Source organism: Ovis canadensis, chromosome 10 (assembly GCF_042477335.2).
Source record: "Ovis canadensis isolate MfBH-ARS-UI-01 breed Bighorn chromosome 10, ARS-UI_OviCan_v2, whole genome shotgun sequence".
In the NCBI taxonomy this organism is placed as follows: domain Eukaryota; kingdom Metazoa; phylum Chordata; class Mammalia; order Artiodactyla; family Bovidae; genus Ovis; species Ovis canadensis.
In genome coordinates, this window is record NC_091254.1 from 33,907,011 (window position 1) to 33,919,202 (window position 12,192).

At 40.2% G+C, this 12,192-nt stretch overlaps 1 long non-coding RNA gene across 4 annotated transcripts in view; it reads left to right on the plus strand.

Moving 5' to 3' along the window:
- The window catches only part of LOC138446517 (uncharacterized), a 42,156-nt gene that overhangs the window by 26,854 nt on the left and 3,110 nt on the right, over positions 1 to 12,192 (plus strand). The window contains exons 4-5 of one of the 4 annotated variants that reach the window (XR_011259373.1): positions 1,670 to 1,760; positions 9,712 to 9,842. This is a non-coding gene — a long non-coding RNA (uncharacterized lncRNA). Of the gene's footprint in view, positions 1 to 1,669; positions 1,930 to 7,860; positions 8,949 to 9,711; positions 9,905 to 12,192 lie in introns of those variants that run through there. The other 3 variants (XR_011259371.1, XR_011259372.1, XR_011259370.1) reach the window with 3 other exon arrangements.

The window sequence follows — 12,192 nt, forward strand, 5'->3', positions numbered from 1 at the left end:
AACAGACTGGTTCCAAATAGGAAAAGGAGTACATCAAGGCTGTATATTGTCAGCCTACTTATTTAACTTGTATGCAGAGTACATCATGAGAAACGCTGGGCTGGATGAAGCACAAGCTGGAATCAAGATTGCTGGGAGAAATATCAATAACCTCAGATATGCAGATGACACCACCCTTATGGCAGAAAGTGAAGAAGAACTGAAGAGCCTCTTGATGAAAGTGAAAGAGGAGAGTGAAAAAGTTGGCTTAATACTCAATATTCAGAAAACTAAGATCATGGCATCTGGTCCCATCACTTCATGGCAAACAGATGGGGAAACAAAGGAAACAGTGACAGACTTGACTGCAGCCATGAAATTAAAAGACGCTTGCTCCTTGGAAGTTATGATCAACCCAGACAGCATATTAAAAAGCAGAGACATTACTTTGCTGACAAAGGTCCGTCTCATCAAGGCTATGGTCTTTCCAGTAGTCATATATGGATGTGAGAGTTGGGCTGTGAAGAAAGCTGAGTGCCGAAGAATTGATGCTTTTGAACTATGGTGTTGGAGAAGACTTGAAGTCCCCTGGACTGCAAGGAGATCCAACCAGTCCATCCTAAAGGAAATCAGTCCTGAATATTCATTGCAAGGACTGATATTGAAGCTGAAACTTCAATACTTTGGCCACCTGATGGGAAGTACTGACTCATTGGAAAAGACCCTGATGCTGGGAAAGATTGAAGGCAGGAGGAGAAAGGGACGACAGAGGATGAGATGGTTGGATGGCATCACTGACTCAATGGACATGAGTTTGAGTAAATTCCAAGAGTTGGTGATGGACAGGGAGGCCTGGCGTACTGCAGTCTATGGGGTCGCAAAGAGTTGGACACGACTGAGTGACTGAACTGAAGGAGAGAAAGGGTAGAGATGAATCTAATTCTTAAGTAAAAGGCCTTCTACTACTAACTTATTCTATTTGAAACATAATTATATGAGTTAATTTAATTTTGGCAATGACTTTAGAATCTGTGTGTGTATGTATATATGTGGAGAGAGTGAGCACCCAAGTGGGCAGTGACTGTTAACTAGGTATCAAAATCCATGCTCTCACTTCTGGGCCATACACATAAGTCTGTCTCCAGCCTCCCTTGCAGTTAGCTGTGGACATGTGACTTAAGTTATAGCCAACAGAATGAGAATGGAAGTTAACATGTGCTACTTGGAGTGTGTGTGTGTGCACGTGCGCACACACCCACATGTGTGCGTAGTCATGGTCCAGCTGTTTGCAACACCATGGACTGTAGCCTTCCAGGTTCCTTTTGTCCATGGAATTTTCCAGGCAAGAATACTAGAAGGGGTTGCCACCTCCTACTCCAGGGGATCTTCCCAACCCAGGGATTGAACCCATGTCTCCTGTATCTCCTGCACTGGCAGGCAGATTCTTTACCACTGGTGTCACCTGGGAAGCCTCTCCCCTAAAAAACTCACTTTCCTACAGGCTGAAAGAGAAAAGACCCTTAGGGTGATCTTGGAACTTTGATTCTGAAAGACAGTATGGAAAGACCTTGAAAAGTAATTACTGTAGTGCTTGTTTAAATGTCCTTGAGCCATAATATATTTTGGTGTTGATCTGTTTTGGCAATTAGCCTTCCTTAATTAATTCAGTATACAAAACTTATATTTGCAGTGTCCATGTGTGATGTACAACTCCTGCGGGCAACATTTACACCCACGGTGTATGTCAGTGCCATTTCCTGAAGCACAGTTAAGAGGCTACAGTATGTATACATACGGATATGTATAAACGTCCTTCCCAGACATTGTGCAACACTGTAGCTCTGCCAAACTAACTCCAGCTTCTCTTTTGGGTTTTATTTTGTAGACGCATTAATTTGTGTAAAGACATTTCCCTTTTGTGTTTGTGGTAATAAATTAAGGTGGAATGGATCATCCAGTAAGAATCTTAAGGGGAAAATGTGTATTTAGGAACCAAAGCAGGTCTTTTTCTTAGAGTTGTTCAACTGTAGCTAACTACAGACTTTTCTTATAACCTGTTACCCTCCGGCCTGCATTAGGCCAGAAGAGTGTGTTAGGAGCCTTCTTCCCCTCTGCTCGCCAAGCTTACCGTTATGAGTTATAAAAACTTTTCTAGGCTTCATTTTCCTTATCTGTAAGATGAGAGTTGGATTATATGACCCCAAAGATCCCTTCACTAAAATTCTACTATCTATAACTATAATATCCATAGTTATTTGTAGAAGTAATTGTTAATGTGAGTATTCTTTCAGATTCCAAATTGATACTATACAGGTGCTTAAAAGTAACTTGAAGTTATAAAAAAGATGTTTAGCTTGTGGCAATTCACAATCCATGAAGTACAACAGAGGTTCTACTCTTCTCTCAAACAAAAACTATTAAATTGGAAAGATTTTTAACTCACTCAGGATATTTTTTAGAGTAATTATAAAGCACTTTGTCACCTCTCTGATTCCTTTACTTTTTGGGTGAAGTATCAAAGCAGTGCAGAATTTCACATGTATTGAAATAATATATACCATATTACCAAAAAACACACCCCTAAATAGCAGATTGTGCAGTTGTTTGCTGAATTTAGCAGCTAAAAATTTAAGTTTTACTTCGCCTAATTGTATACTTACGTTCTAATGTTTCAACATAATAACAATTAATGCTTTAACAAGTTTAGGATCATGGCCAAATCACCCAAGTCACAGTTAACTTCTGCCAGAGTTAACTAAGTCATATGTGGCTTAGTGCTAAATCATGTTTTTGTTACAGCTGACAAAAATGAATCTTTACCTGTATGTCTGCTGGTAGGGATTTTAATCTCATGGATCTCAGCTTTGGTTAAAACTAAAAATATACATTATCCAGACTTGATGCAGGCACAGAATTGGCTTTAATTCACATTGTTTTGCTTTGGAAGAGCTGCAGAAATAGGGCCTTCACTCAGGGATGATTCTGTTTTAGAAAGGAGAAAGGACAGGCTGTAGATCGTTGTCTAAAGTAGAGTTTTTATGTTACGAGAAAGCCATGTATAGGCTGGAGTAGATGAGAAGGAATCACAAAAACTTTTTTTTCTGCAAAAGGAACAAGACAGAGTGAGAGCCTGCCATACTCTTTTGAGTACCAGTCAAGAATGGATTTTAAATATCTTTAGATAATTGCAGAAATTAGGAAAACAATGTTTAAAACGAAGGCATACATAAATTTTGGTATATCCATATGTCGGAATGCCATGCAGATGTTAAAAATATGTTTTCAAAAAATTAAATAACATGGGGAAATGACCATTATAAATGATAGATTCTTTATTGCTATCAAACAGGAATCAATCTTACTCTTTCCAACCTCTGTATTCTTCATGCATTTCCTCTCCACCCCCAGTATAAATAGGAGCATAATGGAAGAAAGGTTTTAAGGACAGATGCATAGACAATGAATTTTAAAGCCAAAAGGGATTTTAGCCATCATTTAGTCAAAATTCATCATTTTGCAAAGGAGACAGACACCAGACTGACACCAGAAAATTAAACATCTTACCAAAGATCTCAGTATCAGCATTGCTACTTACTAAAACCTGGGTTTCCTTGCTCCCCAAATTTGGCACATTTTAAAGGTGGCTCAGTGGTAAAGAATCCACCTACCAATCCAGGAGATGTGGGTTTGATCCCTGCGTTGGGAAGATTGCTCTGAAGAAGGAAATGGCAGCCCACTCCAGTATTCTTGCCTAGAAAATTCCCTGGACAGAGGAACCTTGCAGGCTACAGTCCATGGGGTCACAAAGAGTCAGACACAACTGAGTGACTGAGCACGTACACACACCTTCTACTGTAATATGCTACAGCTGAGGTAGGGTCAGGCTAGGTACTTTTGGCAAGGGAGTGTGCAGGGTACGAGGGAGTGAGTCATAAAATATCTAAAATATTTTAAATAAGATGAGTCATAAATAAGAGTCAAAAAATATCTGTAGAGATCCATTTCTTAATAATTCTAAATCTTCAATTTTTTAACTTAGTACCGCTCTAAAAATTTTGGGGGGTAGAACTCAGATCACTTCTCTGTCTCACAGGAGTAATACTGAGTAACAGAAGCGACTAGATTACAACTTATGACATTTATTTATTTGTTCATTTGCCTTTGCCTGTCTCTTCCACTAGGATATATTTTCCAGGAAGGCAGGCCTGTATCTTTTTGCTCCCTCCTAGCAACTGTTTGACATATAAAAGATGTTCAGTAAGTATTGAACATCTTTAATTAGTTGAGTGAATTAATAAATGGTAGTACTAAAAAGCAGTACTCCTTATTTACTTTGATTTCTTCTGGAGGTTTTTCCAAATTTTGTGATTCCTTCATCACTGTAAATTAATTTTAGAATTGGGTGAAAGAAGGCAATGGCACCCCACTCCAGTACTCTTGCCTGGAAAATCCCATGGACGGAGGAGCCTGGTAGGCTGCAGTCCATGGGGTCGCTAAGAGTCGGACACGACTGAGCGACTTCACTTTCACTTTTCACTTTCATGCATTGGAGAAGGAAATGGCAACCCACTCCAGTGTTCTCGCCTGGAGAATCCCAGGGATGGCAGAGCCTGGTGGGGTGCCGTCTTTGGGGTCGCACAGAGTTGGACACGAGTGAAGTGACTTAGCAGCAGTAGCGGCAGCCCCATTCATAGCTCTGCATTTCAGTCTAATACCTTTGAACTGATTTATAATATTAATTTTGGTACTCTTAAACTCTTGTGCCAAATTTGCCAGATTTGAGAATGACCATGATCTGTAATTTTATTTAGGTTTGTATCCACACATGCATGTGTACACTTACACCATGAATTAGTGTACATGTGGTGTACATTAGTGTACCATGGTGTACATGTGAGATTAGTGGTGTACATGCAGGAGACCCGGGTTCAATCCCTGGGTCAGGAGGATTCCCTGGAGAAGGAAATGGCAACCCACTCCAGTACTCTTGCTTGGAAAATCCCATGGACAGAGGAGCCTGGTAGGCTACAGTCCATAGGATCGCAAAGAGTCGGACATGACCGAGCAACTTGTCAATGTCAATGTCAAATGTGAGACTAAACTGATGAGTCGGGAGGCAACACTGTTGGGAGAGCATATTTGGAAATAGGAAAAAAGAAATGGTAATACCTTGAAAAATAGAAGCATTAGGCTGAAAAAAGTAAACATTTAAACTCCTATCTCAAATTAAGTGTAAATTTTAAACCTGATGAAAAGAAGTAAATAATATTTGGAAGAGTGGATTTTTCCTTAAAGGTAAGATATTAAAAACAAAGCAAAACAAAAACACTGAGCCTAAATTTAAATATTAATCTCAATTTTAAAAGGTAAGCCTCATACATTTTTCCCTCAGGCTTATTTTCAATTACATGTATGTAGAGAATTAAGAGATTTTAACAGCAAAATTTTTATAGATGAAGAAACCTAAAAATGTTGGCCATGTAGTCTGTTTCTAAGAATTGATTCTAATTTAGAATATAATCTGAAATGCTAAAATATATTTATGCATAAAAAGTTCACAGCAGCATTATTTATAAGAAAGGAAAATAGTGTAAGTGACCACCTAAGGAAACCCTACTCCACACAAGGATCTTTATGCAGCCATTGAAAATGTTTTTAAAGAGTTCTAAATGACTTGAGGAAGCATTTCTGATAAATTGTTATGAAAAAAGTCAGTGACTGAGGAAAACAGTTTAAACTTCATATGCTTAAAAAACTTCATGGAAATATGTCAACTGTAAGTCAGTTACCTTTAAATAAAGGAATTATTGGTTATTTTATCTATATTTTCCTAAAATAAAAAAATATTTTTTCTTTAAACATAATTTCAAATTTTTCTTTACTTGTACTACTTTTATAATCAGAAAAAGAAACCTATTACTTGGCATAGATATGTGTTTATGTCCCAGTGATATGTTTTCAGTATCATCACATGAGTATAAATATTGTTGCCAGAAGAAAAGTTTGATATTACTTAAATCCAAATAATGGAGTTTCCAAAACAAACAGTGATACACATCCTATAACTTGTAAAATTATAGTGGTTTAGTATAATTTACTAGTTAGTTCAACATAGCAGGCTCTCAGTATGTTTGCTGATGATATGGATAGAGAAGGGACACCTCAATTAATTTACCAAGTTCCTTGAATCTGTCAGTTAGCAACTCTCCCACCAAGAGATTAATGATATAGTCTTGTGTCAAAAAGCTGTCCATAAAATCTCCCTTAGTTTGTGTGGTGCGCTTTTGCAAAGTGTTATTTTGTACTTCAAAAAGAACAGCCTCTTAAGTGCTAATTTTTTACAGACACAAAGGGAGAAAAATTGGTTCTTACCTTGTTTATATTGGCTAGCTATGAGTTTCAAGTAAGATTCTGTGATCTGACACCATCAGTAAAAAAGGTTTCTTGTGGAAATAACTGGCGACAATACCTACCTTGTAGGGTTTGTTATGGTTTAGAAATCATGTATGTAAATACCCAGTATAGTACACGGCACACAGGCATTCAGTAAACAGTGGCTATTATAATAGGCTATTATAATAATATAATATGTAATATTACTATGATTTCTTATGTCACGTTACTATATATAGGGTTAGTTGAAAAAACATAAAGTGCAGTCTACTTAAAAACGTTCTAGACTTTCAGATAAAGATGGGGGAGTGAAGGCAGATCACAAAATCTTTCTCCCCAAATACTTGACAAAACAGTTTGTGCAAAAGAAAGAATAAAAACTCCTTTAAAAGCATTACCAGAAGTAGCAAGAAAAAGAAAATGTCTGCTACCTAAGCCAATGAAGGCCAAAGTAATACTGTCATTTCAAAATAAATAAATTTGGAACAGCAAGAAATGAAAGACGCATGGTTGGAAATCAGAATCACCAGAAACAGACTGGCAGCTGCAGCACATCCCCAAGTCAGTTCATCAAGATGACGGCGCCTCCTCTCCTCTCTCCTACATCTCCCACGTTTCCCTGCTCCTCACTTCAAACTCTGATTTTATTGATAAATACAAGCTCTCACAAGAGAAACTCATCTTACCCACACTATATGGATCAACCTGCCTTCATCTGTACTCATATAAACTCTCTCTTTTGAAAAGGGTTAGGTAGCCCTGCTCTTAACTAAGGCAAGCCCCTCCACTAGTGTCCTGAAGCCCACCCATTCTGACACAGTCAAGCTTTGTGTCCTGTGATTATCCCCTCCATTTCCTGCATCCTCAGTCTCTCTATCAGATTATTCCAATCAGTACTTCCCTGGTGGCTCCGCGGCAAAGAATCCACCTGCAGTGCAGGAGACACAGGTTCGATCCTTGTCAGGAAGATGCCCTGGAGAAGGAAATGGCAATGCACTCCAGTGGGAAGTCTCATGGACAGAGGAGCCTGGCGGGTCCAGGAGTCACAAGAGTCGGACACAATTTAGCGACTACACCACCACCACTTCCAAACATACTGTACTACTTCCCCTTCTAAAAATACTATCACCCTAGATCTCATATCCCCCTCTGCTTTCATGGGAGTAAGAGCCCATTTTTTTCTGCTATGCTTTATAGTAGACTTTTAAAAGGTTGTTTGTACTTGCAGTTTCCACTTCCTCATTGTATATCATCTCTTCAATCCATTCCAATTAGATTATTGTGTCCATAGGTCCACCTAAACTGCTCTTGTTGAGACCGATTACCTTCTTGCCAGATCATTTTCTTCTTCCCAAATGTTTGATACTCCCAGGCATGCATATTCCTCACCCCTCTTTTTTTCTTCTTTATCAATATTCATCCCCTGCCACTCCCTGAGTCATCTTATTCAGTTTTTCTGGTTTTAAAATGTCTGTCTCTGTTTTTCAGTTCAGTTCAGTTCAGTCGCTCAGTCGTGTCCGACTCTTCACAACCACATGAATCGCAGCACGCCAGGCCTCCCTGACCATCACCAACTCCCACAGTTCACTCAGACTCACGTCCGTCGAGTCCGTGATGCCATCCAGCCATCTCATCCTCTGTCGTCCCCTTCTCCTCCTGCCCCCAATCCCTCCCGGAATCAGAGTCTTTTCCAATGAGTCAACTCTTCGCATGAGGTGGCCAGAGTACTGGAGTTTGAGCTTCAGCATCATTCCTTCCAAAGAAATCCCAGGGCTGATCTCCTTCAGAATGGACTGGTTGGATCTCCTTGCAGTCCAAGGGACTCTCAAGAGTCTTCTTCAACACCACAGTTCAAAAGCATCAATTCTTTGGTGTTCAGCTTTCTTCACAGTCCAACTTCTCACATCCCTACATGACCACTGGAAAAACCATAGCCTTGACTAGACGGACCTTTGTTGGCAAAGTAATGTCTGCTTTTAAATATGTCATCTAGGTTGGTCATAACTTTTCTTCCAAGGAGTAAGCATCTTTTAATTTCATGGCTGCAGTCACCATCTGCAGTGATTTTGGAGCCCAAAAAAATAAAATCTGATACTGTTTCCCCATCTATTTCCCATGAAGTGATGGGACCAGATGCCATGATCTTCATTTTCTGAATGTTGAGCTTTAAGCCAACTTTTTCACTCTCCTCTTTCACTTTCATCAAGAAGCTTTTTAACTCCACTTTCTGGGTGGTGTCATCTGCATATCTAAGGTGATTGATATTTCTCCTGGCAATCTTGATTCCAGCTTGTGTTTCTTCCAGTCCAGCGTTTCTCATGATGTACTCTGCACAGAAGTTAAATAAGCAGGGTGACAGTATACAGCCTTGACGTACTCCTTTTGCTATTTGGAACCAGTCTGTTGTTCCATGTCCAATTCTAACTGTTGCTTCCTGACCTGCATATAGGTTTCTCAAGAGGCAGGTCAGATGGTCTGGTAGTCCCATCTCTTTCAGAATTTTCCAGTTTATTGTGATCCACACAGTCAAAGGCTTTGCCATAGTCAATAAAGCAGAAATAGATGTTTTTCTGGAACTCTCTTGCTTTTTCCATGATCCAACAGATGTTGGCAATTTGATCTCTGGTTCCTCTGCCTTTTCTAAAACCAGCTTGAACATCTGGGAGTTCACGGTTCATATCTGTGTTTTTAGGACTTCTTAAATTTGTATTCTATCCTTAATACCTTTGTTGAGCTCCAAACTCATATCCAACTCCCTTCCCAGGAACTCCACTCATATATCTAATAAGGACCTCAAAATTAATTCATTCAAAACAAACATGTTAGAGGTAGAGAATGGGCTTGTGGACACGAGGTGGGGAAGGAGAGGGTGGGATGAATTGAGAGAGCAGCCTTGACATATATACACTGCTGCTGCTGCTAAGTCGCTTCAGTCGTGTCCGACTCTGTGCGACCCCATAGACGGCAGCCCAGCAGGCTCCCCCATCCCTGGGATTCTCCAGGCAAGAACACTGGAGTGGGTTGCCATTTCCTTCTCCAATGCATGAAAGTGAAAAGTGAAAGTGAAGTCGCTCAGTCGTGCCTGACTCTTAGCGACCCCATGGACTGCAGCCTACCAGGCTTCTCTGTCCATGGGATTTTCCAGGCAAGAGTGTTGGAGTGGGTTGCCATTGCCTTCTTCTACCATGTGTAAAATAGGTAGCTTGTGGGAAATATCAGCTTGGTGCTTTGTGATGACAGGGGTGCGTGTGGGTGGAGGGTATGGAGGTGGGGGTGGGAGGGAGGCTCAAGAAGGAGGGGATGTATGTATACTTACAGCTGATTCATGTTGTTATACAGCAGAAACCAACATAACATTGTAAAGCAATTATCCTCCAATCAAAAACTGAAGAAATTAAGCGAAAAGGAATACAAAGATTAACGAATGAGAGATCTGAGTAGTCTAGTCTGGCTAAAGGAAACAGACTTGGGTAAATCATAAATTTTGCATTTGTTTGTATTTAAATAGTAAATTGGCAATAACATACTCAAACATACTGATTTTCTTTTTCCTCTCAATTTACTTCTGCCTGAGTTTTCCCCATGTCAATAAATGGCATTATTTTCATCCAGTTGCTCAAGACAGAAACCTAGAGGTCATCCTGAATTCCTCTTTGTTCCAGTTATTAGACTGTTAACTTTTAGCAATAACCCCTTCCCTACTCTGCTTTGTGCTGCTGTGGCTGGGACTTTGCAAGCTACATTTTTACTTTTTTTCAGCTGAATTCTTGCTATAGTCTGTAAGAGGCATTAGATAAAAGACTAAAAGCAAGAAGACAGAAAAAGAACTTGATCTTCTTCCTTGTTGACTTTCCATACCTGCCAGCATTGCCCACTGGAGACCTTCACCCTGACAGCAGCAGTTAGCCCCAAATTTCAACGATCTTCCACTCTCCTGGAAGCATCCTCAGCATACCCTCTCAGACCTACCAGCAAGTGGGCAGCACCTCCTACCGCAGGCCAGGCTTCCAGCTCTATGAGTCCTTGCTCCTGGTTCCTGTGCACTATGCTCGAGCTAAGTCGCGTTAGTCGTGGCTGACTCTGTGCAACCCCACGGACTGTTTTCCCTCCAGGCTCCTCTGTCCATGGGGATTCTCCAGGCAAGAATACTGGATTGTTTCCATGTCCTTCTCCAGGGGCTCTTCCCGACCTAGGGATCGAATCCGAATCTCTAACGTCTCTTGTGTTGACAGGTGGGTTCTTTACCCTAGCACCAACTGGGAAGCTGGGTTCTAGTAACTTCAGGTCTTCCTCGGTTAATCCGGGACTAGATGACTTCCTGAAGTTATTACTCTCTTATCTTAGTGCTCCCCTTTTCCTTTTTTGGTTAGACAACACTTGATCAATTTTTTTGGCTCAATTTACTGTTGTTGAAATACTTAGCAAAAGCCAGAGTGCCTCCTCTAAAGCAGTGGTCCCCAAACTTGTTGGCATCAGGGACCAATTTTGTGGAAGACAGTTCTTCCACAGACCAGGGGTGAGGGGCAGTTTGGGGATGATTCAAGTTCATTACATTTACTGTGCACTTCATTATTACTACATCAACTCCACCTCAGATCACTAGGCATTAGATCCCAGAGGTTGGGGATCCCTGCTCTAAAGCACATATGGTCCCCCTGTCCTTGTCACAGAACAAAATTCAGCCTCCTCTCTCAGGCCTCCAGCCGCTTTTGTGACCTGGCCTGATTCTCTGATCTCACCTCTCATCAGTTTCTGATTTCTCATCTGGCCCTTATTCTGTCCTGAACACACTGCGTTTCCACCATGGGGCCTTTGCACTTGCTCTTCTCTGCCTCTGCATTGCCCAGGTCTTTGCCTAGCTCACTGCCTTGCTTCATTCACGTTTATTCTCAAATGTCATCTCAGAGAGACCTGCTCTCACTACATTATCTGAGATGCATGATTCCTGCCCACAACCCTCCCTTTCCTTACTTGGGTTTCTTATGATCGTTACCTGATTTTGTTATATTTATTTCTCTCTTCCCTATTCTCAAGTAAGAGCTCCATTGCTTCATACTAAGGAAGGGATGTGATCTCATTTACCACTGGTGCTGGCACTCAATACATTGCAGTTGACAAATGAATTTAATAGTGAATTGCAGTGAAAATGCAGAAGAAAAGTGGACCAAAGTAATTGCAAAGAAGACAGTATGCAACTGAGACAAAGACTACACAATAGAGCTGGATTCCACTCCCTGAGTACATAATGCAACAAATGAATCAGAAAAACCACTTAGAGATTAACAGAAGAGAATTTCCACAAAATTATGAAAGAACTGAATATGCAGAATAACATAGTCAAAGAAAAAGGGACATAAATATTCGCTATCAAGGTGTATACTGGTTAAGCTATTAACAATGAAGAATGAAGGAAGAACTTCAGACCTCTAGGCTAGAAAACTAAGTAACATATAAGAGGAAATCATGCTGGCCTTAGACTTCCTCTAAGCAATATTCAAAGCAAAAATGTTTGCAGTTTTAAGGCAAAGCCAGCAAGACCCCAAACTATGGTATCTAAATAAGTGTCATTCAGAAACTGACTGAGAAAGGCAAATATGGCATCCATGAATCCCTGATAGGAAAAAAGAACAAAACTACTTAGTGAAGAGCAGATGAGTGATGGATCAAAATTAGTAGGAGTTAAGAATTGAGGTGTGTTGTGACCACTGGATTTTAAAATAGAGGTCATGACCAAATGACAAGTTAAAGTTACAAAACAGAAACATTAAAACCTTCACTTAAAATAATGACCAAAATAATACATTTTTTCACAGCAGTCCA